The sequence below is a fragment of the Hippoglossus stenolepis genome, chromosome 7, assembly GCF_022539355.2.
Source record: "Hippoglossus stenolepis isolate QCI-W04-F060 chromosome 7, HSTE1.2, whole genome shotgun sequence".
Classification (NCBI taxonomy): Eukaryota; Metazoa; Chordata; class Actinopteri; order Pleuronectiformes; family Pleuronectidae; genus Hippoglossus; species Hippoglossus stenolepis.
The window spans coordinates 7,895,173-7,922,294 of NC_061489.1; the positions used below are offsets into that span (position 1 = coordinate 7,895,173).

At 41.6% G+C, this 27,122-nt stretch overlaps 1 protein-coding gene and 1 long non-coding RNA gene across 2 annotated transcripts in view; both read right to left on the bottom strand.

Annotated features, from left to right (window-relative positions):
- Positions 1–27,122, bottom strand: part of gpc3 (glypican 3) — a 113,532-nt gene that overhangs the window by 72,737 nt on the left and 13,673 nt on the right. The gene's annotated exons all lie outside the window — the stretch shown is intronic.
- On the bottom strand, positions 5,956–23,028 carry LOC118111858. Its single transcript, XR_004697147.2, has 3 exons — positions 22,837–23,028; positions 22,241–22,331; positions 5,956–6,046 (listed from the first exon to the last, which is right to left on the bottom strand). It is a non-coding gene; the product is annotated as an uncharacterized LOC118111858 (long non-coding RNA).

Here is a 27,122-nt window from a genome sequence, read left to right on the forward strand (position 1 = left end):
CCTTTCAAATATGAAGAATAAAGCAGGAGATTGTTCAGGTCCGATGTGTTAACAACAACAGGAACATCCAGGTGAGGGGTGGCCTGGCAGGAGGCATGACATGATGTATTCATTCAGCCATGGAAAGAACAGCGTTTTTGTTTACAGCACATCAACACCGACTTCCAAAGTTGACATCTTCGTCAACGTCTTCTATATGTATGACACCTCTCTTTCATCCTGATATATTTGTATTCTTCTCGTGAATTATCCAGACATTTTCCTGCTGTATTATCACATGGACTCACTCTGACATTTCCCAGACATTTAACTCCGGGGGCAGGCAGGAAAAGTTCTAGAAAATTTCCAGAGCAACTGACTTGGACATTTGCGTTGTCGCATACAGCCCCTCCAGATAATTCCAGGAAAAGGTCTGGACTTCAATGCAGGTCTGAAAGCAGCTTAAGACCAATGGAAATTCCAAAGTGACTTGTTAAAATGAATATGATGCCAGTTGAAGTAACTGCTATCATAAGTATCTCTTGTGTTGAGGAGGAGTAGAAATGTCTAGTTTGCATTGTAGGTATTGTAATAAAATATGAAGTGTAGTATAGTAGCACAGGAGGCAGAAGGATGTCCAGAGCAACTGACTTCATTCTTATATGCAGCCCCTCAGGATAATGCCACGAAAATGTCCGCAGGTCACTGCATATCTGAAAGCAGCTATAGAGACAAATTAGGCGACTGATATATGTGTTGTGCTGAACAGTCTACATCTTCACTGTGGGGGCCGCTTGGAGCCAAACACATTTACACTGACGGTAGAAGCAAACATATTTGGGTGAATCATGGCCGACACTTGCCTCCTCAACAACAACAACATGACCCTGTAAGTTGTCTGTCCAGCAGGTTCTTTTGACCCACAGTTATGTTTTATTGTTAGCCGAACTCTAGCTGTAGTTATTATGGCAGGAGTAGGTGTGGAGGTCATTCGACAGTGTAAATACAGCTACAAAGTTTGAATTATGAGAACTTGTGTAGTGGGGGATGCAGCAAAACCTCCATCCATTCATACTGCTTTAACTTTGAGGGTCAAAGGGAGACTGGAGCCGATCCAAGCTGACACGGGGCAAAAAGGACAGGACAACGTATTGCAGGGCCGATATACAGAGACGAACGATCATTCACACTCACATTAACACTTAAGAGCAATTTAGTCTCCAATTAGCTTGAGCTGCATTTCTTTGGACCGAAACTATCCTGTGAGGCAACAGTGTTGAACACTGCCCCACTATGCTGCCCACTAATTTTGTATATTTTGTTAAAGTCTTTGTTCATTATCTGTTTTCTTTCTTTCCCACCAGGGACACTAAAGCTGAGTAACGTTCTGTAGTAAAAAGGCATTAGATAGTTGCAGTCCCAGATGGTTAATCCAATGAAAGCACAAACAGGCAATAATCAGTATGATCAACCAAACATTAAAGAAACGTGACAGCAGAGTGGGTCAATACCGTGCAGTGGGAGGTTCTGTGTGCACGTTCACTGCTCCTCACTCTCATTCTCATACACAGCTTCATTTCACACCCTTTCATTGACATTGTGAGGAATCATCAAAGGAAATGGCAGCGAGAGTCAGAGAGAGAGACAGGGAGTCAGAGAGAGAGAGAGTCAGAGGTGTGTTACCTTATTCATTAAATGTAGTTACTGATAACAGTAGAGTTCATACCACCACCAGGGCCCAACAGTTCCCTGAAACCACATTTATGAACTCACTAGATCTGGATTTTTATTTGGATGTGCACCAAATTGTGCACACAACATGCCTGAATTTTGTCATCAAGATCTATGAATCATTCTATGAAAATGTTGGAAATCCTGGATCTATCTCCTGATCTGGATCTGTACCAAAATTGAATGGGTTCCTCCTGACCGATACCACATCCTTCTACCAAGTTCTATCTGTCCAGTAGCTTTTGCATAATCCTGCTAAATAATAGACAAACAGATGAAAAAATACTTTGCCGAGGTAATCATGAGAGTATGTATTTCCCTAGTGGACTCCAATTTGACTATAGGTCCAAAAAAATCTTAAAATCTTAAAAATATCTTCTTATAGTATTATCCAAAATATCCACATGCTCTTTCCAAAGTCATGGTCTCCTGTGCCACAGGACACTGTTTTGACAGACAGGATGTGATGCTGTGAGAAGATGGACGAGCTCTGCTTATCTCCCCTGACTCATCACTCTCAATACCAGCTGTGAGTGTCACTCAGTAGAGCACATGTCTCTGCCGACGCCAAAACATCTTACACATGATCATCTAGTTCTTATAGGAGGCATATAAAAGAAAAAAGGAAGAGGTCTGATAACGTGAAGGATTTATTCTGTCATAAAACATACAAATAAAAATCCTGGATCCACCCCTTAATCTGCGCACAAAAATGGAATGGGTTCATCTCAGGCCCAGGCCTCATCATGTGAGGTTGGCAGAAATCGTTTTTAGATACGTTTTTCCATAGTCCTGAAAAGAAAATTATTATTTTTTTAAATCAAAAAACAAACCAACAAAGACACGGGTGAAAAAACCTCACAGTGCAGGAAATGAGTAGACACACTGAAGAATGTGTGCAGTAAACATACAGTATCAGCTGCTGGACAATGACATGCACACACAGTCAAAGCCAGACTCCTTTGTGCAGTCCTGCTCTTCTTGTTGCCTTCAACTGGAGATTTAAAGTAACAGAATTATAATCTCATCAAAATTGTGAGACAGCTTGAGTTACCTTATGTTTTACCTTTATCCTCTCTAATAGGAATTATCTGCATCAATTAACATGCATGTGATTATTGCTGAGCTGTGACCATCAACTTGTTTTGTCCTTCACACAGTAACTTCTGCTATTTTTATGACATGAGTTAGTCCAGCATCTCATCAAGCAGCACATATAACTACATGTGAAACACTCTGTATAGTTTTAAAGTGTTGTAATGTTAACTCTTCTTATTTAAGAACTGGTTGATATTTGAAAAGTACTGTATATTTTAAGATAAAAGCAGAAGTGGCCAGTGGCTGTACTACAGAGTCTTTAATCCCCAATGAGCCAGATCAGTGTGAACGCTGCAGGCCACTTTCTCAAACTGAAGTCGGCTGCTGACGATTGAAGGTGCTTCACTGTTAATAACTATAAATCCAACCAGGTGAAAGTAGCAGAGTTTTCATATACATGTAAATAAGCTGCACTTTACATAGATTATTGTTTCACCTCCATTCAGTGAAAATATACAGCCCACCTGTTGCACCTTGTTTTACCTAAATATATGTAGGATAAGTCTTTCTTGTTATTTCAGAGGGAAATGTTTCTACTAATTTTAAATGGCAAATGTTAAGATATATATTTTTTTAGGTTACATTTTCGTAATAAAAAACATGGAATAATTGTACACAACACATTGTAAAAAGAAAACACTGATTCCCACACCTTTTGACTTGTGATCTCTTCAAATAAAACTCAGTGTCAATTTGAATTGTTAGCAGCTCCATCAAATATTTGAACTTTAAGATTCTGATGGTTTCACTAAAATAACAGTTGACCCAAAGAAATGAAATCAGTGAAAAAAATTTGATTCCACCAAAAAAAACAGATTCAAATCCTAAATATTTACACAAATTTGTCTAGCATGTATTGATCCTTTTACTTAAATAAACTGGAATGACACTCAGTAGAGCACATATCTCTTCAAAGGTCTGATACCCTCAATGAATTATGTGTTTTAAAAATCTGTTCAAGAAAGTGAAACAAATATTCCTGGATCCACCCTTTAACCTCCATCTGTACCAAAATTGTATGGGTTCTTCTCAGGCTCAGGCCCCATGCCTATACGAGGTTTAGTGGAAATCGGTTCAGTCGTTTTTTGTTAATACTGCTTAAAAAATTGTCAGTCAGATGGTCATTCATGTGCAAATATGTAAAAACATCTTCATAGATTTCCACGGAAGTTATTGGAAGGATGGGCCAAGGTCCAAGAAAGAAGTGAATGATGATGTGGATCCAGACAAAGGGGCAGATACTAGAATTTTTCGTTACTTTCTTTAACACCACTCTCAGGAACCTTTTTCCATTATCACTGATATACCAGGGAAAAATTGATGGATCTTGATAAAAAAAATCCTGTTTAGTGAATTGACATCTATGAGTGTGTGCAGTTTGGTGCGGATCCAAATAAAATTTTGAGATTACAGAAGCTTTGATTTCATGATATGCATTGTTTTGCTGGCCTCAGGCTGGACTGAACTTAGGGATGACTGTTGGCCTTCAAAGCTAAGTATGCACTTTACTGAGTGCCATTCTAGATACATATTTCTTGCTACTATAACTCAGTAATGTTCTGTATTTTTGAAATATGTTTTCACTACTAGAAAAATGTATGTTTGACTTTACTGCAGGTCCATGCATTTCACAGGTCCTTGGCTCGCTATAAGAATCATAAGTTGGAATGCGGAGGACATTTTGCAGTAAAAGCTTTGATCCTCTTACTCGTCTTGTCATTGCACACTAACAACTTGCACAAAAAGGACCTCAATAACATCACACTTAATACTCCTCTACACCTCTGCAACCCTGAACATATGAAACACTTAGTTGGAATCAGTGCCTCTTCATGTTTTATTTCATTAAGAGGGACATTATGGAACTCTCTCCAGCTCTGATCATATGATCCCACAGCACAGAGACTGGGGAGTAGGCGCTTGACAGCCTCTAGGCCTGAGTTCAGGTCTCACTGGGGGGTCCCGTCATATTTCTGTCTGCATTAAGTAGCTCAGACAGAAATGGACTATATGCATATACACACACACACACACCTACTGGGGGCATTGCTCAGGTCCGCTGTGGACTGCCACTGACGGCTGTTTGTCTGTCACACAGTTTGCCCTGAGCCTGGCAGTCAGACCCCAGGGAGGAATTGTAGCTCATGGTCAGTTCAGGCAGCTGAGCTGGAGCCTCCAGTGATGCCTGCTCTCGCTGTGACATGGCCCTGCCAGTCTGTGAAATCAGAGCTGTGAGGTGAGAGCTGCACTGTCCCAGTATAAGCCAGGACAGACGAGGACGACGTCCTCTGTTACAGCCTGCATACGCTTCGATTCTATCAACTTTTTACTGTGTTTTATTAGAAGACAGGACAAGATGGAGAATATCCCTTGTATGAGCAACACACACTTTCAGGTCTTCATTTGCGTTTGTTTTTATTTGTTTCTTTGTATGGTTGTGGTATGGGTAAGGTCAGGAAAGAATCCAATACATTTTGGTCCAGATCCGGATCAGAGGGTGGATCCAGGATTTCTTTTTTATCTCTTTCTTTAGTTGCACTGATTTACCAGAGAATAATTAATGGATCTTGATCAAAATATCCAGATGTAGTGAATTTAAATGTGATGTGATAAGGGGACTGGACGCTCTACTGAGTGTCCTTCTAATATATTTTTGTATATCCTGAATTACATACAAACAAAATAATTTGTTTATTTGTTTAAATCTAATAAATTAAAACTTTCAAGTTAGTTATCCCCCCCAAGGAGGTTATGTTTCCGCATGTGTCTGTTGGTTTGTTTGTATATTTTTCAGCAGAATTAAACAAAAAGTAGTTTTTTATTAAAAAAAGAAATTAACTCATATGCACTCAACTTGGTGGATGGATGGGACATAGGCCGGGGAAGAATCAAATTCATTTTGGATCTGGTTATAGATCCAGAGATAATGCATAGATCTTGATGTCATACATCAGACATATTTACAGTGTTGAGTTCTGAGTGAGTAAATTATCACACCATCCTTTTCCTTTTTATTTCTCTGTTCTAACAGCGTCACAGATGTGCAGGACTGTTTGTCCTTGGCGGAGGCATGCACTCTATTCAGTGCGAATCTAATTAACCAGGTTTTCATCAGAATCCTGAATTGTCCTACTGCACTTACAGCATTAGTCTTCAGCTTATGCTCCAATTTGTTCCAGGTATGTGGAGCACAAAATGTAAAATCTGCCTCTGTCTGGTCGGTGTTACCTCAGGGAAGCTGGAACAACAAAATGAAGCGGTGCAGTAAATAAGACACTTAAATACAAACGTGAGAGGAGCCGCTTTATGAATAAACAGATACCAATTAATTATTAATTTAATACATAAAACCCATACAATGCAGTGGCTTTAGAGGGAAAGCTACGGTTTACAATCTACAGAGATACATTTTCTTGCAGAGATTGCAGAAAGTTGTGCATTGTATGCAAACAGCGCCTATAGGCTGCGGTTGTTAAACAAATCAGGAAAGACCCCACTGACCCTCATACCTGAATTTAAGTCCAGATCTATAAAAGATGGATTAGGCAACTGATACTTAAATTCTGTTAACTCCCAACTATCTGAAGAAGCCACAGAATCATGCTGTTATTGCTTCAGGTCCTAACTATATTGTATTCCCTGAGCCCACCTATTGAGTATGTGGGCTCCACAGGCAAAAAGGGGCTCCCATGACACAATGAGTCCCAGTCAAACACAGGCTGCTTTCCAGGACCTCTCTGCGCTCTCCATGTTATGGTAAATCCACGTTAATCGGGTTTGATTAATCTGACATGGTGCCACGAGCCTGCCAACAGCGCAGCCTCGAAATCTGACTGCTCTGCGAGAGGAGAAAGGGTGGAAATAAGATGCACTATTAGAAACCATGGAACAAAAATAAAAGGTACCTCGCTGCATAAGCGGATCCTCACATATTCTGTGCCTATTCCTTTTATATACAGTTTTTAATGAGGATGATGGAGAAGCCAAGGTGCAAGCAGTTTACAAATAATTAAACAAGGAGATTATGTTTTCATCTGCGTTTGTCTGTTCTACAGTAATCAGGATTACACGAAAACTACTGCACGCATTACCACAAAACTTGGTGGAAGGATAAAATATGGGTCAGGGAAGAGCTACGTTTTGGTGGGAATACGGATCAAGGGGAGTTTTTATTTTCGCGTTTTCACCATTTTCTCAGGGAATATTTCAATCAGGCATATTTAGGGTACTGATGACTGTATACAATTTGGTGCAGCTTAATAGAATTTAAGGGGACAGTTGGGCCTTGGGGGAGGTATGAGCTATTCTGAGTGCTCTTTTAGTTTGTTATAAAATCACTGAACATATTTATATCAATCCACTCTAACCTGAAATGAAGCACCAACACCTGGGTTGGCTAGATTAACCTTGTAAACATAATAAATGTTCAAGAAACGTATAAATCGTATGTATCAACCCTTTATAATGTATCTCAGTAGTGCGTTATTTGATTGTTCTTGCCGGTGCTGTCTTTTAATCATGGGTTGGTTGTACAGTCATTTGGATGATATGTATAATGCACATGAATTATCCATAGAAATTTGTAATTATATAAATAGGTCATTTTGTTTTATTTCAGGTTGCCTTATACAGCTAATTCTGGCTCACTTACAGGATTTTGTCCGTCAGTTAATGAGCACTGTCCATGACAAATACAAAAACAAGTGAATTGAAAGGAAATATATTATTTTGCCTATATGAATTATGCCGAGTATCTCCGACTGCAGCCACTGAATACTGCAGCTCCTGTCAGGTGAGACTCACACTCTCAAATAGAATTCAGGAGGGATGTCTACAGTGCATCAATTATCAAGGTCCTATATAGTATATAGTATACACACACACACGCACTCCTCATTAATGTCACTAAACATTTTTTGTGAATAGAGAATCAAATGTAAATTTATCATCACATAACTGGCGAGAGATTTCAGTTGTGCAAGGACAGCAGTCAAAGTCAGAGACGCAGTATCGTACTATAAAGTCAGGCATGACTTCATTTACATATTCATCACGTTCAGTGTGCATCTTGACAGAAGCCCTGTATCCCTGTGTGTAACTGCAGGGTTTGAAGTAATACTGTGGGGCAGGCATATGAAATATCACTCCAGCACTATTGTGCTGAAGTGATAACCCGAAGCTGTGTTACATCCCAATTTAAAAGCCTTTTTGTAATTCTGCTCTTGTCAGTAAAACACTGTGGTACAGAAACACACTTGTTTGGGATAAACAGGAGATTTAGCTCCGATTTATTCCGCCGCTGTTGTTTTCTTTCACATGATCTTAAATGGTTGCAAGAACGTTCTTCTTCAGTACAACTTTACAGCCTGCGGTGTTTAAAACAAGGAATCTGAGCTTAATTTGCCTCAGTTTATCAACCTCAGCATTGAAAAATATAATAGTATATTGTTGTATTTCAATAATTGTCCATCCATTATAGATCTTATCCTTTTCTATGGGCTCGGGGGGGAGCTGGAGCTAATCCCAGCTGACATTTGGAGAGAGGCGGGGTATATCCAGGACAGAACGGCAGGGTATCACAGCACCAATATACAGAGACAAACAACCATTCACACTCACACGCAGGGAGTACATTCAATGTCCACACAGAAAGAAAAGGGATTCAAACTGGGAACCTTGCTACTACTACTAACCACTGTATCACCGTGCTACCAATTATACCTCTTTTTAAAGGCAGATAAACCATCTAAAAATGTGAGTGATTCTAAGCTAGAGAGAAAAAAGTTTGCCTTTCTGCTTAGTAAGTCATGTTTGTCATCGTAAAACATGTCGGAAACTGAGAAGCTCTTTCAACTCACGGGCCTGCCAGTGTTACATCTTGCACGATACAAGGACAAAAAACGCTGTTGCACATTGTTTCCAAGATGTAAAAAAACAAAAGTCAACAAACGTTCATGGCAATTTACACACCAGTTCAATATGCATCATAAAAAGTGCAGCATCAATGTCTAGACTGCCAAAATACAGAAGAAACCTGGGTGTAATGTTTCCATCACTGCCGATTGGAGCCAGAGCATTAAAAACCCACGACTACTGCAGAGTCATTCGACCTGGGAGTGAATGCCAATTTTATCTATTCCCATTGCAGACCGGTCCAGTGGAGAACGGGCTGAATTGTGTTTGCCATAACTTTGACGTACTATTTTCTTCTCCCAGTTGGAAATCTTTTAAAATGCATATCTCTCGCCAACAAAAAAACCCTAATCAGACTGAGTCAAGGTTGGTCACGGCACAGTGGGGGCGAGTCCAGTGGAGTTTAATCTAATCAAACTCCTTTTGTTTCTTTTTTTTACCAACTGATCAGTTTTATTGTCGGATAGTAGTTTTAGATAAACGCAGCCACGACTGTAGTTAGTTAAAAGACTTCAAAGAGGCACTTTGAAATGAGGCCATGGAAATGCCAGAGCACTGGTGGAGCGTGCGTCTGTCCTTTAATGTCTGCTCTTGGCTTCCTGTTAATGATGAACAGATAAAATATTCAACTGAGTGGCATTACTCTGCATCTGTCTGCCCATGATCACTCCTCAGCGCTATGTGTACCCAGACATGTGTGTGAGGGCGTCCGAGCATCCCTCTGCTCACCGTCATTGCACCACAGAGCATAAATGTAAAACTGATTGTCCTCTTTTTCCCTCCAAGTTAAAGGGATATGTGGTTAGAGCGTGTCTGAGTACAAGGCGGCAGGCAGTTATTCTTATCTCGGAGAGGGGAGAGATGGGTTGTGTAATTATTTTCACTGGCTTTGATCCAGAGCAGCCTCCTCTACACACCTGTTGGCCTCTAGCTCCGTCTGACGCCCGATAATTAGACCCACAACCACGAGCGCAGGACACATGGGGGCTGTGCACACACAGACATACACTACAAGCATTCAAATACTCATCGATTACCCAAAATACTCCTTTAAAATCTTCATGTGGATATGAAAACATATTTATTTGACTCCAATTTAACTTCCTGTGGGGGGCAAAGCAGTGAAAGTGCAGCGCCACGCTGGTTAAAAGAGAGTCACAGACGAAGTGACAGCGGCCGTCAGTCAGACTGCAGCTCTGGGTCGTAGATTTAATTTCTCTGTTCCTCCCTTCAGTGTCTCACTGAGAGCCTCAAAGCAGCCGTGTCCCTGCTGCCATTCAAACTGTGCAGACTTTCAAATGACATTGACAGTCAAAGTCTCTCCTGCCGCGCAAATGACAGCAACAGCTATTGATTGTGCTTTCTATACAAGGAAAGGTATTTCGTTCAGATTTTATTCAATTTTAGTATTTTTTTTTTTCCTTTTATTATTTTAGGTCCGACACAAAGAGACTCAAAAAGAAAAGAAAAAGACCCAAAGGGAAACGGTCAATGGGAGACATTGCTTTAGAGATGTGGAAAAAAGTAATAATTTGGAGGGAAAAGTAATTTTCTGACACGCCTTGTCTTGTCCTTTCATTTCAGTACATTCCCAAGGCTGCCTATTATTTTTCAAAGAACAGAGAAGCTTTCTGCCAGGATGAACCAAAGAAATACAAAGAATAGCTGGCCAGGACCAATATCTGCAATCAGCCGAACAATATTCTTGTTTCAGCAGCCAAGAACACAAGGTGATGAAATCCAACAATGTGTTGACATTCAACTGAGATTTATTGTCACCTACAGCGATACAGTTGGTCTAAATAAACAGCAACAGAAATCCACAATGTAACTCTCTGTATCTACAGATTCTTCTTATTTACCTGTTAATGTGTCAAATTATTAGGCACCTTGTTAATTATCTGTTATTTGTTTATGACTGTTGCTCATATTTCATTTTTCAGTTTAACAGGGCGTTGCTGTAAATGAGAAGATTTGCTGACGAAGGAAACTTCCCTCTACAAATAAATATAAGTTAAATAAACAAAATATAATTACTACAATATTGATAGATTAAATATATCATTAGATTAAATGACTTCAAAATGGCCGCTTGTGGATGTTGTTAAAAATGACTATTTCTTTATTTAATTGAATGACTTTGAAAGAACTTTCATTTGTCTTTAAGTTAAAAGCTGCAGTAATTAATTGATCAATTACCACTTGGGGGTAGCAGAGCAATCTAAAAACCAAGTGGCAACCCACCATGACGTTTGTGAGCTGCCATTTCGAGGCTGCTCTTTCCAAGCCTCAAGTTAGGCATTTTATCCATCGCCATCTTGATTTTTTGAAACGAGGTAACCATATTTGGAGGAGCCATATTTGCACCCATTGGATTGTACTGGCTGTCAATCACAAAGTATCCACATCCTAATGCGTATGGTGCTTTATCGTCTATTTTAATCTACATGTGACCATAATTTACATAAACATCGTAAACATCATGCTTTATTGAAGAAGACTTGAAACGAAAGTTTGAGACCATGAACTCCTCAGGTAAATGTTTACTGACGTTAAAAATCCAGAGAGAAGTCGTGGCATTTTCTCATAGACTTCTATAGAAGACTTATTTTTGTGACCAGTGGAGTCGCCCTCTGCTGGTCAATCAAGAGAAGGTTTCATGCACTTCTGTATCACCTTCACTTTCCCGACTCTTATTATATACGCTATTGTTACATTTTATATAGAGTCTAGGCTTAAAACACAATTTCTGATCAATAAAATTGTTATAGTGAACCTTTTAGCTAAGGATTGACTATTAACACATCGTGCAACTAAGAGCAACATTAGCGTCATTTGGCCTCTTGTTTTCTGTCCACCTGCCCAGTACAATATTACTATGTAGATTATCTCCTTTCTAAAATACCCTTGAGATATTAAGGTTATTAGTTGCTAGATATTGTACTATTAGATAGTTGCTAGTTTTATGGGTTTATTGGGTATATGAGTGCTGTGATATAAACTCCTGGCTGCTGCTTAAAACCAAGGCTGAGCAGAGAAAGAAGAGAATATTTGCAGTGATCTAAAAAAAAGAAGCTACAGAGCTCTGTAGAGCTGAGGGAACTACAAATTTGGTTCTTAATTCTCTGTTGGTCCCTAACACAAGTGATACCTTTCACATACATCATTCCATCCATTGTTTATATAAAAGTATTGATTGGTACAACTTAGAAAATAGATGTTCTTTATCTACCCCTTTTTCTAGCTGCCATTTTATAACCAGCCTGCTTTTTTTTCCCCTCTGGAGCCACGCTACCGACCGTGTTTTCTCCTGAGTCTGTGATTAACCCGCACAGGCGCTCTTCTAATTATTTAGCCTCTTAATCTCATGAGGGCATCTGCACTCATACTGGGATGTTGTAAGGAGATCTAGTCACTGCTGCACCCCTGGGCCTTGTCTACAGCTTACTCTGAGAAGTCGTGGTTAAACTCAACACCTCTCCTGGGGTTTTATCAGGGTCTGGACAGTTCACAGTGTGTGTATGTGTGTGTACTCGTTTTTGCCACCTCTTTAGGACCTTTTCCAGCATAAACATTGTCAGAACCAGCAGACCTCACACAAATGTCAGACTAAGTTGCTGTAGAAACCTCTGTGTGTGTGTGTGTGTGTGTGTGTGTGTGTGTGTGTGTGTGTGTGTGTGTGTGTGTGTGTGTGTGTGTGTGTGTGTGTGTGTGTGCTCTTCTAAAATGAAAGCTGCCATTGTCATTATACCAAGGTTGCTTGTTCCTTTTTCATCCACAGGAACACCACATCTCACCCTTCAATGAATTTTAATCTCTTATATAAAGGCACACCTTGCATGAAGAGGATTTTGTCAAAAGTGGTCAGTTTTCAAAACCCCTATTTACGAAACAAAGGAGAAAACGCACAGAAGAAAAAAGGATCGTTAAAAAAAAAAAAGTAAGTTTGTTAATCTGAAAAATGTGTCCTTCCTCTACCTTTAACATAATGGAGAATGACCCCAAGTAAAGAAATCACAATGTCTTTCATTTCACTTTCATACTCATATTCAGTGCACTGCTTTTAAGAGTACTTCAAAAGCACAAGGAAAATCTTTCAAAGCCCACATTTCTAAACATGTGCTGTTAGAGAACATATTTTCCCTTTAACTTTAATTTTGTCCTGTCACTCTTATTGTATATAATGTATATAAAGAACTAATGTTCTTTAACATTACAAAGTAATGTGTCACGTGGCAACATGTGCATGACAAAATGTCTTGGTGAAGAAGATGAAGAGAAAACGATCTGAAAACCAAGCGAACCTGAACATGACCTACAGTATCTGCACACACACAGACACGTGACCAGCCTCTAAACTTTCCCTGGTGCATTTGACTGTGCAGTTTTGCTCGACAAATAAGCCCACTTAGAGAAAACACAGCCTGGCATCAAACAAAAACACAACAGGGCTAACAGCGTGGTGTGAGGTGTGCAAATGAGGTTGCACAAGACAAAGCTTAACATGAGAGGAATTCTGCATCGGCTGAGGGAAACTCTAGTTCTTTCAATTAATGTGGCGTTTCACTCACACACACATGCACGCACGCACGCACGCACGCACGCACGCACGCCCGCACGCACACAAACAGAACCTTCCTCCCGGCCTGAAATGGACTCGATCATTGAGATTAGGCGATTTGTTGGCCGGCATCAATCCTGCTCCTAATATCGAGAGCGGTGAAATGAAGGAGGGTTCAAAGCAGGACAGAACGAGGGCTTCCTGGTAACACCTGTGACAAATCCTGCTCAACTGAGGGGAACAGAAAGCTGCCGGATAGACGTAAAGTACAGAGGAAGAATAAGAAAAAGGGAGACGGAGACAAAAAAGAAAGCTTGACCTCAAAGTATAAAGAGGCCAATTTAAATCCCATCTTGTTCTGGTCTATTTATTGTCTCTGTTTCAGCAGTGAGGCATCCTGGATGGCAAACTAATGCTTGAAGGAATTGTTCGACATTATGGGAAACACGCTTTGTTGTTTTCTTAGGTCAGATGGTAGGACTGATACACAAATTACACAAATACACAAATTAAGCTTTAACTCAATGACATAAATAGCCTTAAAAACTGTTTAATATGGATTAAATCAGCGTGATGTAATTGGCGATAAGTGAGTTTTTGGATTTCTTTACTTGATGTTGTTACTGTCGGACAGAGCCAGGCTGGTATTAGGACACGGTCACACATATGCAAATGCAGGCGAATGATGATGGACTGTGGAGGCGATTGGCGATTCATCGGTTGGTGAATGTGGGCAGTGCAGGATGTGATGCACACAGAAATCAAATATGAGGTCTGTTGTCCATTTGAGGCTGTGGTTGTTGTAGTGGTTGTTGGACGACCGCTTTTTGGGTTGCGAGAAAATGCACAGTGAAGAAGAGAGGAAGATGCTGGCATGGTTGGTGAGGAGAAGGAGGAAGAGATGTCTTGTGGTGAGGTCAACCACAAAAAAATGCTATTGTTGAGGCTTTGAGATCGCCGGTCAAAGTTCACCAAAGTTGAACTCCACACAAAGCCACGATACAGAGTTGCGTCGCCACACAAAGTGAATGTTTACCCCCCCTTGCTCGCAGAGAATGGAGGCGAACGGGAGCCAAGGGTTCGCCACTGCTAAATATTCATGTGTGTGACAGTGTCCTTAAAGCAACACTGTATAATTTTTACTAGAGCAAAATCAGACGTTCGGTGTGAAGACTCAGTGAACCTGTGAAACATCAAACTGATTGTGAAGCTGCTGTTTTAAAGTGGAAGTTGCATAGTGTAGCTTTAATCTTCCAGTTTAATTCTTGGCTTGAAGCAAATATAAATATTTCCTAAATGTCTGTTCCTTCACACAGTGTGAAGTGTGTCATACAGAATAAATGCAGAAACAAGACAGAGAGGAATTAAGGGAACTGCACTAAGTTATTAAAGCTGCATGAACTCCTGAACTCTGTCTGACTTCAGAGCAGTGATATTCACAGGCGACGAATGAGGCCAGGAGTGGCACGGCCTACATGGGTGAGTGCTTGTTATCATCATCGCAGCGTTGGAGGAGGGGGACACAGTTTGGTCCTAACAGACATTAATCCACTTGTACTGCTCTGAGGTGACAGGCAACCAGTGCTTTGACACATTAGCGAGATTTTGACTGAGCAGATCAAAGATACAGATATGTTTACGAATTTTAAACTAGACTGCGGCGGAGGGAAAAAACAATGAAATCATTCACTGAGCAAGGCATTTGCTCTTACCTCGTACAACATGGCTGCACAAATGAAAAATAATGACAGTCACTACAGAGGTTGACAGGTAGGAAGCAGCATGATGGGATCATGATGGATGAGGGGAGAGATGGAGCTTGGGGAAAGGAGACAGGTAACAGTACAGCGCCTACGAGAGACAGGGGAGAGGGTGGGGGGAGGACAAGAGGAGTGAGTGACAGGGTGAGGCTGTCAGCTCCTCCGCGGTGCACTCTTTAGGGGAGCCCCCGAGCGTGTTCTGTTAAGTAAACAGCTGCAGCGACGAGAGCTCCTCAAATATTAATGGGGAGTGATCCCCTCCACTCGCCTTGTTCAAACCAACATTCCCTGAAGTGGACCGCAGCGCTGCATTCGGGAGCAGATATCCCGGCCTCTTGTAACGGGACGGTGGCCACTGGTGCCACCCGCAGCCCCCGTCAAACCTGACAAAGCTGTAGGGATCAGGCCCGGGACACCAAGCCACAGAGAGGCCCCCTGCACATAACCCGAAACACAACTCCCATGTGGATCATTATCTGTGGCATCACAAGAAAAAACATTTCAGACGGCTAATGAAAACATACTAAAACACAGTTTATTCCCTCATCTGTGCGCATCAGACAGAGATGAATTATAAATGAAAGGGTGCTCAATCTGAACAGATCGATACTAACAAGGTCTGAATTAGCCATGACACAGTTCTTTCTTTCTGTTTTTACTTCACATATTCCTGCCATTCCTCTGTCTCACTGCCTCTCTGAGGAGGAGAGAACAGAAAAAACGATCCTATAATGAAGGCTAAAACAGTCAAGCTAACAAGGCAGAATTAGCTACTTTTACAGCCATCATTATGAAGTTATTAAAGAATATATATAGCTATAGCTGGGAAACTGGTAAATAAATGCGACTTTACTCATTTCTAACTCCTTTGATCGACCCACCGCCACCCCCAACGTCCGCCCCATCACCTCTCCACTGACAGGCGGACCAGGGGAATTGGCTGTGGAGGAGTAATGGAGCTTGTCGGAGAGCTCCCTGCTTCACACCACTTAGCCTCTCATCCAGCCAGTGCGGCTGGTGATATAGGAATATAAAGGGAGGGGGTGGGGGAGAGGTGCTCCCCCGATGAGACTCCGCCGGGACACGAAGCAGACTCTTCACCACCCAAACATTTCTCCTCACATCAGTCACGCCAGGCAGGCAGAGGAGCGTGCTGCACTAGCTCTCTCCACCACCTTCTCTCTCTCTTTGCTTCGTTAAGACTCTGCCTAACCCCTGGCCAACAGTAACCTCTTCACGCACTCCTGCTGGGCGGACATGGTGTCCTACTTCATCAATAATTCCTAGGGTCAATCGCTTCAATAAAGACAACTGCAGTCTCGGCTGCTGCCTGAATGGTGACAGCGGTATTGTTTTAAGAAGAGGGTATGAAAATATGATAATTCTTGTACCGTTTTCTTTGTGGAGAAACAAAATTGCAACCCACTGTGACCATCCCCAGTTGTTTTGTGAACTGCCATTCCAAAGCCTCGAGTTTAGCACTTTGTCCAGTGCAACTTGGTTGTTTGAAACCAGAAGTAACCATATTTGGAGGAGGAGGGGGTGGGGCCTCAGCTCAAGGACACTGCACACCCACCTTCACCTGTAAACCACACCCATTGGACGATACTAGCTGTCAATGACACTCTACACATGCTTAAATACAAACTGTGCTTTATCAGCTATTTGACATCATGCGGCATTGATAGGACTTGAAGCTAGTGATTCAGACCATAGAGTGTCGGAAAATTCCAGAGAATAGACGTCGCAGGCACTTCCATATTTGCTTCACTTTCAGGACCCTGATCCAACAGTTTTTAGGCCAAAGGTTTATATTCCTACATTTTATGTGAGAATCTATGTTAGACCAAACTGTGCAATAATGGATGGATACTGGATACATAGTGTGACATTAGAAACCTTAAAGACACAGTAAAAAAAATGTTGGTAAATAGTAGTGATATAATGATATATGGCAAATACGTGTGTTCTGTGTGTACTTGATGTTAAAAAAGAAAAAAGAATGTGTGTGTGTGTATATATATATATATATATACATACATTCTTTTTTCTTTTTTTAAATAAGGAAGCGAACAGCACTGTGAATCAGCAGGGGCTGGGACACATCGGTAAGTGATGTCATCTATCATGACATTGGCGTGTGCACAAGAACTGTTTCTCCAGCGTTCAGCAGACTAACTTGCAGCAGCTCACTGACTGCAGGTCATTTTTGTTATTCAAGAAAGCTGCAACCAGCAAAACCACAGTGAGTAAATTAACCATTCCAAACGTTTACAAGAGGCAATGCAGCCATTATTGTTATTCACCAACACTTTTCATGACCTTCCCTAAGTATGCCAGTTTAAACCACTTTTGTATGAAATCTAAACCACAATTGGTCTAAAGCTTTTGGGAAACGGTGGCTCACAACTATTACATTACATTTCATTTAGCTGACGCTTTTATCCAAAGTGACTTAACAATAAGTGCATCAACCATGAGGGTACAAACCCAGAACAACAAGAATCAAGAAAGTACAATTTCTTCAAAAAAGCAAAACTACAAAGTGCTATAAGTAAGTGCCATTTAAGTGCTACTAAATTGTTAGTTTAAATTTTTATTCAAGGTATAGTCGGAAGAGGTGTGTTTTTACTTTGCGGGGGAAGATGTATAGACTTTCTGCTGTCCTGATGTCAAGCAAACAGTCGTGATTTTGTTGAGTGTTTAGCTCGCAGTGAGGGAGCAACAAGCCGATTGGCAGATGCAGAGCGGCGTGAACGGGCTGGGGTGTAACGTTTGACCATGTCCTGGATGTAGACTGGACCCGATCCAGCACGGTACGCAAGTACTAATGTTTTGAACTAACTATTAAGTAAACAAATTTAGTTGTGCAAGGATTAATTATTATGACTTTGGTAACCCACTCATTATCATGGAGGTCCTTGTCTTAAATTTGTTTCTGAATGGGCTAAAATGTAGACTTACTGGCAACCAACCGCAGAGACAATATGCTTCTTGTTTACACTGGCACATGCATGACCAATGTACTTGAATGGTCATGTGACATGCACAGAGCTATAACGGTCATCTGGACAGAGATCCTTTCCATTTTAAAATGCTGCATTAAATGAAAATGTATCATTATGAACATAGCCTGAGTCTACTAAGTACAAGTTAAGAAATCATGGTCAACAGAAACAAGTGTTGGTTTGAGAATCTTAAGGATTGACCATACTGTCTGCATTCCATGAGTTGCATAACCATTCCAGGCATACTAAAATGAATGAAATGTGTACCAGATCTCTCATTCCATTCTATTCCAGTAAGTGGATGTATTATATCTGGAGCACGCACAGTCGCAGCATACAGTCAGCGCGGGCACAAAGTGCTCGCAAAGGGGTCCATGCGTATCCTAGCGAACATTGGGGGATGAAAACATAAATGTCACAAGGACCATAGCGGATCCCAATGGACTGGTGGGAGCGGAAACTATGAATTTGATATAACAACATCACAGTACTTCAACCTTTAAAGAAGACAATAATATTGCCATGAGCCGTTTTCAGACATGACTTCCGGGTAAAATGCGGAGAATTGGCTACAGAGTTTAACCAGAATCTGCCTTTCACACATGCACAACAAAGCAGGAGGCATTCACAACAGCAACAAATCCTCCGCATTATTCAGGCGAGAGGTGGAGCACCCAGGTGCAGCACGCTGAGGCAGGAAGTGACATATTAACTACACTGCGTAGATCACATGATCATGTTTACACCACCCTGACACTGTCATCAGCTCTTATCACCACAAACTCTCTTGACATCTTCGTTGGTGTCTTCTACTTGTGTGTCACCTCTTTTTCAATCCAGTGGGGATCCCCTGCTGTGTTCACACATCGACTTTTCCTGGATTTCTACAGTACTAGGAGGCAAGGCGGATAAAGTCCGTAGAAACTGCTAAGGGTGTTACTCGGACATTTGCGTTCACACATGCACCTCCTCTGGAGAAAATACAGAGGATCTGCGGAGTTCAGTGCGGGTCTGAAAGCAGCTATGGAGAGGTCACTTGTCAGTGGGTAAACACAGGTCATCTTAGGTGTTTGAACACATGGGTGGTGGGAGTTATATTTCAGATGAGGACAGTCTCCCTCTTTTAGAAGAAGTTAAATTTGGTTAATTGTTGTTACTTATTTATATTGTTCTAAATAAGCCATGAGAACCCACAGATGTGAGATCAGCCCTTCTGCCCTGCTCCACCCTGCCCTGACACGGTTGTTATGTCTGCATGGCTGAGCACATGTTGCGTAAGCATTTCAATATTTCATAGGCCAAAATGAAAAATGCATCTCTTTGAACTTTAAGTGCATGGCAGGAGCAGGAGGACGAGAGCGAGCCGTTGGGGTCGCAAGGTGAGGGAAGAACTATGAAAACTTAGAGGATGATGAGAAATAAATGGGTCGCTCCCTGGCTCCGTGACAGTCTTATAATCTTTCTATTCGGGGAAACTCTGTGCAGATATTACAGAACTGCGATCTGAATAATGTTCAAACAACTTAGACCTGCGAGTGAACCTACTGCAGAGCGCCAAAGTGGAAGATGCCTTTCATAAACAACGAGACCTTGAACATTTATTTAGGAGCAGGTGTCCCATGCCACAGCCTGCCAAACGCCACGCACAAAGAAAGAGATTGACATGTAAACAGCTTCAGGTCTTGTTGGGGCTGCCCCCACAGAGCTGAACTCAAATAGCTTCACACTGAGGGGGTGATCGCAGTCGTAATAACGGGTAGTAAAAAGGGAAGTTTAGCAGGCGAAACACATCAGTGGTAAAGAATCGTTCAGGCTCTAGATTTATACTGACTGTGCCCATGACCCTGCAGAGAGGATAAATATAAACAAAGTGACATCTAAGAATAGGCGCCATTTGGGTTAATATGAAGACAAATTGTACTTTCTCAAACACGTCTTGTTAATAGATGTGGCTGCTCAAATGTGATTTTGCATTTGCATTGATTTAGCTCAGAGAGTCGCCTTTGATGAAACAGAACTAAGGGCATTTCTGAAAAGGATATTTGTTATCATCCATTAAGTTGGAGGAAAAAGTCTCACATGATGTATGAAGATGCCGGGTGATTCATTTAAAGGAGCTCATTAGCTCAGTATGAGATGTGTTCATGTCAAAATGCTGCTTTCACTCTTCAACCTCTGCCTTTTCTTTCCTCCTCTCCTCTCCTCTCCTCTCCTCTCCTCTCCTCTCCGTCCCGCCCGATGCACCAGTCATCACACGCTGAAAGAAACAAAGGCTCCTTCTCTCAGCTGGAGCTGGGAGGAGCTGTCAGTCCCTTCAGCTCTGTTTGATGATAGCATTTCAAATGACACTTTGATCCTCACTCCACACTGTTTGTTTTTCCCCTATGATGAAATTCAGCTCGAGAGGCGTGCAACAGGGCACATCATTAAAATGTGGCTCAAACACGGAGAAGCCACACTCGTCCCGAGAAACCGCCCCTGACAACTCTTGTCACGTCGTAAAGAATGCGACATAGTAGGTGGCGTAGGAATTGTAAAGATGAACAAAAGAATCATGTGCTGTCCCTGAAGATGATTCAGTGACACCGATGCTAAAACAAAATGCGGGTCTCCCTGCAAAGACTGAATGGGAATAATTAATCTAATGAGGCAGATCTGTCAGAGCTAAGCGTTGTCTCTGGCCTGAGCAGAGTAAGGCACAATTTCCTGCCTTCAAGCTAAAGAAGAAAGAGTACATTTGGAGTAAAAAACTTCACGAAAGGTTTCCTTTATCAACTAAGACACGTCTTTACTATTCAAGGACAAAAGATAAAACAAGCAATGGAGAAATAAAAAAGATTTTACGTTTTAACTGCATTTTCTTTTTTTAAATTGTCTTTTTCCCATCATTTCTGAAACAAGCTCAAAGGCAAAGCTCAACAGTCGTCCTCTCCACAGGTCCTCCCAGAATCAACATAATACACCAACTCTCAATCTCAGTGGTAAAATCAGCCTTTGTTCAAATATAATGGTGGAAATGCAGAAGATGAACAGCCCAAAGTACAAGTCTGAAAGTGTTGGCTCTTTTTTCTTCTGTGGTGATAATCCCGCTATTGAAGATTTCGAGAGCCACAGCTGAAATAATATGCAAATATCCACCCCATGGGGCGCTGACTGGCTGACATATTATCAGCAGAGAGGCAGCCGTCGCGTTTTTTTTTTTTTTCTGAAGGGGGGGATGTGAGTGTGGTCAAATCAAAAAAGGTGTCCTGTAAAGCACGCGAGACAACAGGAGCACTTTAAACAGGATGCCAGCCCTGTTGGGAATAGGATGAGGAGGCCTCCCGTGGAGACAGGAGTGCCTGGCAACCTACATAAAGCCTGCCGAGATAAGGCAGACAGTTTGGAAAGCCAAACAATGGGAACTGAAGGCATGTGAAAAATGAAAACAAAGGTTCATTTGGACGAATAAGAAGTGAAATGATTCCCAGGATGGGGTGATTTCATGTGTAGCCATTCAGCAACCTTCTAGTTAGTGAGGCTGTGATGACGACTCCTCCCTAACTATGGTTTACATGTGAGTTAACCCCTGACCAAGGACGTGCACTGACATGTGAGGGGCTATTGCAGTATTGTTTCTTACTTTGTGATACTCTACATATGAATGTCAGGAACATTCAGGCGAGGGGTGGCGCCCAGGTGGAGCATGCAGGGATATGACGTATGAATTCTACGGGGGAAATTTGTTGTTTTGAACCAGCAAATCGACACCGGCTTCGGCCCTTATTACCAAAAGCTCTCAAATCTCGTTGTCTTTCCAGGTTTCCATCTTCTTCGTGAAGGGCGCCTCTGTTTTATCCTGAGATATAAATTGTGTGCTTTTTTTCAATTTTGTGACATCACACGTAAGAAATGTCAACACATGCCCACTAGCAGGGAATTTTACTGCTGTTTCCCCACCTGTGCTCACTTAGACATTTCACAGATATTTTTACGAGGGGGCTGGCAGGAAAAGTTCTGGAAAATATTGGGTGCAACTGGTTGGGACATTTGTGTTTTTAAATACAACCCCGAGTTCAGTGCATGTCTGAAAGCAGCATATGTGCTTTTTTCACCTTCTAGAATAATTCTGCCTAAGCTCCACGATGCACCTTTAAGAATACAGAATTTATTTTTCTTTTCTTTAGTATAAAAACACACTCTGCACTTACCCCTCTCCTGTCTGACATGTCTAACGTCTCTTCTGATGCTTAGCATGCTCTCCCTCACTCCCTGGTCTGGAGCCTTGTGGGTGTGCCTCGTCTTAAATACAATTATTAGAATCAGAAAAAAAGAATAGCATTGTCCACAGCATTTTCCATTCAATTCCAATCATTTCAGACCAAAACGTCTGACTGACTCATCAACATTCATCTCTCATTGTTAGAAATGCACAAAGAAAACTGAACACTTCAGGGCAGCCAGCTGAGTTTTCATGGACGTGATTCTGACAGTGACTTGACTCAAAGATTTCAGGTGAAGGCCAGGAATTAGACTGGGGTCGGCTATATCTACTGTAGTTTTGTTTATAGAGATATGTATTACTTTCTCATGCTGTCTGAACTGAAGCTTTTGGGGGTTAGCCTCGGTCAGAAAAACACTTATTTAACATATTGATTGAAAGAGTTGTTTGCAGTTAGTTCACAGGTTACTTCCAACACCAAACTGCTTCTGAGTGAACAAACCATCTTCACATTCAAATAATTACGTGGGAAATGTTTACTTGACATTTCCATCATGATTTTTTACCTACTGATCTGCTGCTTACCTGTTAGCTCAGTCCCTCAGCTCCTTCTCCTCCTCAATGTTATGCTCCTTAGAAAGAAGCTAGGTAGCCATTTAGCTCACAAGCTAGCCAGTGAGCTCACTAGTTAGCCAGTGAGCTCACTAGCGAGCCAGATAGCTCACTAACTAGCCAGTTAGCTCACTAGCTAGCGATGGTTCATGTGATAGCATAATATAAGGCCATACTGCATGACGTGATAGAAACATGAGAAGCTGGGCATTGTTTGAGGGTATTAGTCATAGTCCCATTGGTTTTATATCATTAGTCATTAGCTACTTCATAAATATTTGAATGCTACGTGCTCCATCATGGCTTTGCCTCACCTTTATGTTCCCCCAGAGGGGCAGCTGAGGGCAAATGGGTTGATGCCAGGGCAGCTATATAGCCCGGCCTTGTGTGTAAAACGTTTTTGTGTCTAAACATTGGGATGTGAGGCTCCATTGACATGTAGATGAGTTATTGAATAATGTCCTAGAACAATGTATTTAAATTTGTTTGATGAATTTCCGATAAAAATGAGATTGACATAGAGCCAAACCCAAGTTTTCATGACTGATATAGACTTCTCACAGTCATATGAGCTAATATGTTGTCCTATATATGCCCATATGAACAGGTTTTTTTACAGCACATGATGAAGAAAAAGAGGGTGTATGAGTATAATTCATTATTTTATAAGAGACCCGCAGCTTCAGATGAGGGTTGGTGGATGATTTGTCTTTAAATTCTGTCATTTTAATAGTAGTCTGATTTTTGATGAAGCTGCAGAGTGGTTGGTTCAGCACTTACAGCTCCATTACTCCTGGTGGCAGTGGTCAACAGGCTGCTGCCTCAAAGACCAACACAGCTTTGGTCAAATGTGGTGAGGTGTTTTTATGTTAATTTAAAAAATCTGTTCATCCATCTAAATTCCGAATTGTCAGTGTTTTATAACCACAGCAGGTCATACCATACTCCAGCCCAACGTAAGGCATTCTTTAAACATAACCGACAGCATGTCCACTAGCTATTTCAGCAAATGTTCCCAATTTTCTTCTTTCAGAGCAATCGATTTGAAATTCATTATTTTGTGCAAATGTTCTTCCGGGAGGTGAAAGCTTTTGATATTGATTGAAAACGTTGCTTAAACAACCCTCGAAGAGAAGTATAAACGTGGATGAAAATATAAACTATCATTCTTAACAAAATAAATCCATCATGTGAGAATTGTGACATCAATTCAAACGAGTATTCAAATAACTGCAGGGATAAAATACATTTTAGATACAAGCGGGGTCCAGCTGCAGCCTTGCAGACCTTTCAAATCATGTTGCCATTCAAACCTCCCCTACTCTCATTCACCACAGTCATTTGTTGGCAGAGAAAAAGAGTCCGAACGCCACCTTCACAGCTGCAGGCAAATCTGTGAGGGTACAAAGGTATATTTTTATACCTGTAGATTTTACAACACATCACGTTCACGTTATCTGCCTGACTCACATGAGGAAAATGTGACACACTAGGGAAAACACACATTAGATTCACATGCAAACCATCTTCATTTAATTGCAAACTGCCCCCAAACATCTACTTTGTATTTGCCTCTGGTGAGCGATTGTTTTTTATGAGTCTGCCTTCACAAACACCAGACTGGATAATGAGAGGAAATAATAAGATGGATGGCAGCGGTGGTGCATTCGCTGTACCTGGGATGTTTTGTGCTTTTGTCTCTCAGCAGCTGATGTTTCTTCCTCAGGCTCACAAACACAAACATGTTCTCACAGGCTGTTCACTGCAGACAGACACTGACTTTTTTTTCCTTCAAGAGAAATCACAGAACTCAAACAGACAAGATAGCACTCCACAGAATTGCACAGCTTTATTGAGTATCAATCTATACAACAGCTTTCACAAAAAAAATCACAAAAATCTCATTACAAGTAAAACAAATAAGTGATGCATAATGATAAGATGCAGCAATTACGCTAAAACCAAATTACGAGTTGAAAGAAGATGTGGTAATGGCTGGTATACCCCCATCGTGTCTGGTAAACGACGCTCGAAGGAGCCCATTGGACATAGGAAAACTGCCTTTCCCCATCATTAAGTTATTAGATTAGCCTGGGGCAGCAAGTAAACAACTTCAGACATCTCGGAGCAGGCGCACATCCCACCAGTCCTCACTGTTATTGGATTACTCAGGGAAAACTTCTCCATAAGACAAAAACGACTCCACGGAGAGATGGAGGCAGGGAATGATTATTGGAAAGCAGCTGATGGGAAGAACAGAGGAAAGGTTTGCTCGGGCCAGACGCCTGGAGCACTTAGGATCGAGCGGCTGGCTAACGAGCGGGAGACAGGGGATGGATGCTGAGGGCAGCGAGGTCTGATTTTGATTATTGGCTGCTGTATGGAGAGGCAGCTAGGGCCTGCCAGGTTTCTGCATCATCCACCTCCTGCCACATCTCGTTTGGGTTACTGCCACGGCAAACGTCCACTCAGCACTATCGGAGACAAATGAGGGCGAACGCCTCTCAAGGTCACCAACCGACTCCAGCAGGGCCACTGGGGGTGTGCCTTTCTAATTCCTTATACACTTAGAGTAATTAAAACCCATCCAGGAGAAGAAGGGGGGGAGTCGATAGAATTTTTTGAGACTGCTAATGAGATGCTAATTTGTTAGCCCAGTAGGAATGAGGTACGAGGAACTCAAGGACACAAAAGAAGATTTATTCACACTTTCATGGAGTGAACTTTTTAAAATTGTGGTATGAGTGTTTGTCCCCGCAGAAGTTTGTCGAGCAGTGCAGACTGCAGGTTGCCCGGGATCTTTACGTTTGATAAAAAATATATGAGTGTCCTTTCAAGTTGCTTCCAAACTACGGATCATTTACAGAGCGTGGCCCCCGTGAGCTCAGAGTAAAGTGGAGAAAGCTCCCCAAACTCACAGCAGCGAGTGCAGCCACGTACATCTCGCCCTCATGCTGCCTGAAACTAGTCCAAGTCAGACCTGTTTTCCAACACCCCACTGTGCCAGCCTCCCATGGACTCACTGAGTCATTCCAGGAGCACCAGGCTGGCTGTCCCACTTTTTTTCAACCGATATCACACAAACTCTCTGATATCTGCACACACACTCCAGCTGCAACCCCCCCCTCGCCGCCACATATTTGACTGTATAAGCAATCGGGGCCAATCCCGTCCTCTCATGTTTATTAATTGGGTTTGCTCTTTGGACTTGAGTGTGACTCCCCTCTGGGTGAAGCCTTCTCCTCGGGCTGCAGAGGAGCACCGAGCTGTGATGAAAGTGAGCAGACAGCAGCACGGTCTTGTTCTTTCCAGCGGCACTGCAGTCGGGAGAGGCTCATTTTCTGAAGTGTCATTTTACACAAGCGCTGCGCAACAAAAAGTGGCTAGATCCCTCTCAGGCACAGGGGCTTTTAGCTCCTACACAATAATAACCCAAACAAGTCATTAAAATGAAAAAAGTTAAATAAAAGCTTGTCTCGTTAACAGAGGAGGATAATCTAATTTCTAATCTGCAGGCTCAGGCTGAGCATCACTACAGCAGCAGCAGCACGGCTCTGAAGGACACATCGATGGGGAAATAACAACAATTAGAGCTGCCAATCATCCAAAAATGCCAGAAGATGGTTTTGGATGAGTTTCTGCATCGTCTGGCGGTTGTACAGGGGATATAGACAGAGAGGGTGGGTGAGAGAGAGGGGATGACATGGGACTAGAAGTAAAATCACACCACAAACACAAATCTGTGCCGTAGTCAGCTGAGTCACCGTGTTAGGACTCTGATTTGGAATCAGAAAAGTGTTGCAGCCCAAAGTGGAACTGAGTGAGTTTGAGTACACACACTGATTTACCAACTATCTTTCTATAAATACTGTACAAGACAGACACTTAAGGAAAACAGTTGGAGACTCAAGTGCATTTCATAATGATTTAGTCATCTATGAAAAAGAAAAAAGTTGTATTTTTTTCATTTATTGTAAATAGTACTACTACTGATAATTACTAATACTAAAAATGTACACATTTTGAAAGATTACTGCTTTTAATGTGTATTTTATATTTCTATTAATTAACTTAATTAACTTTTATTTGCTTCCTCTGTTTTTTAAGTTTTGTTTTTGAAATGTCTTTTAAAATTGTTAAAAGCACCACACAAACAGAAGTTTTCATTAATATGATGAGGGACTGTTAGTAACACTATAAATACTTAGTTTTCCTCTAGCATCTGATCTTGCAATGCAATACAGCAACTACAGCATTAT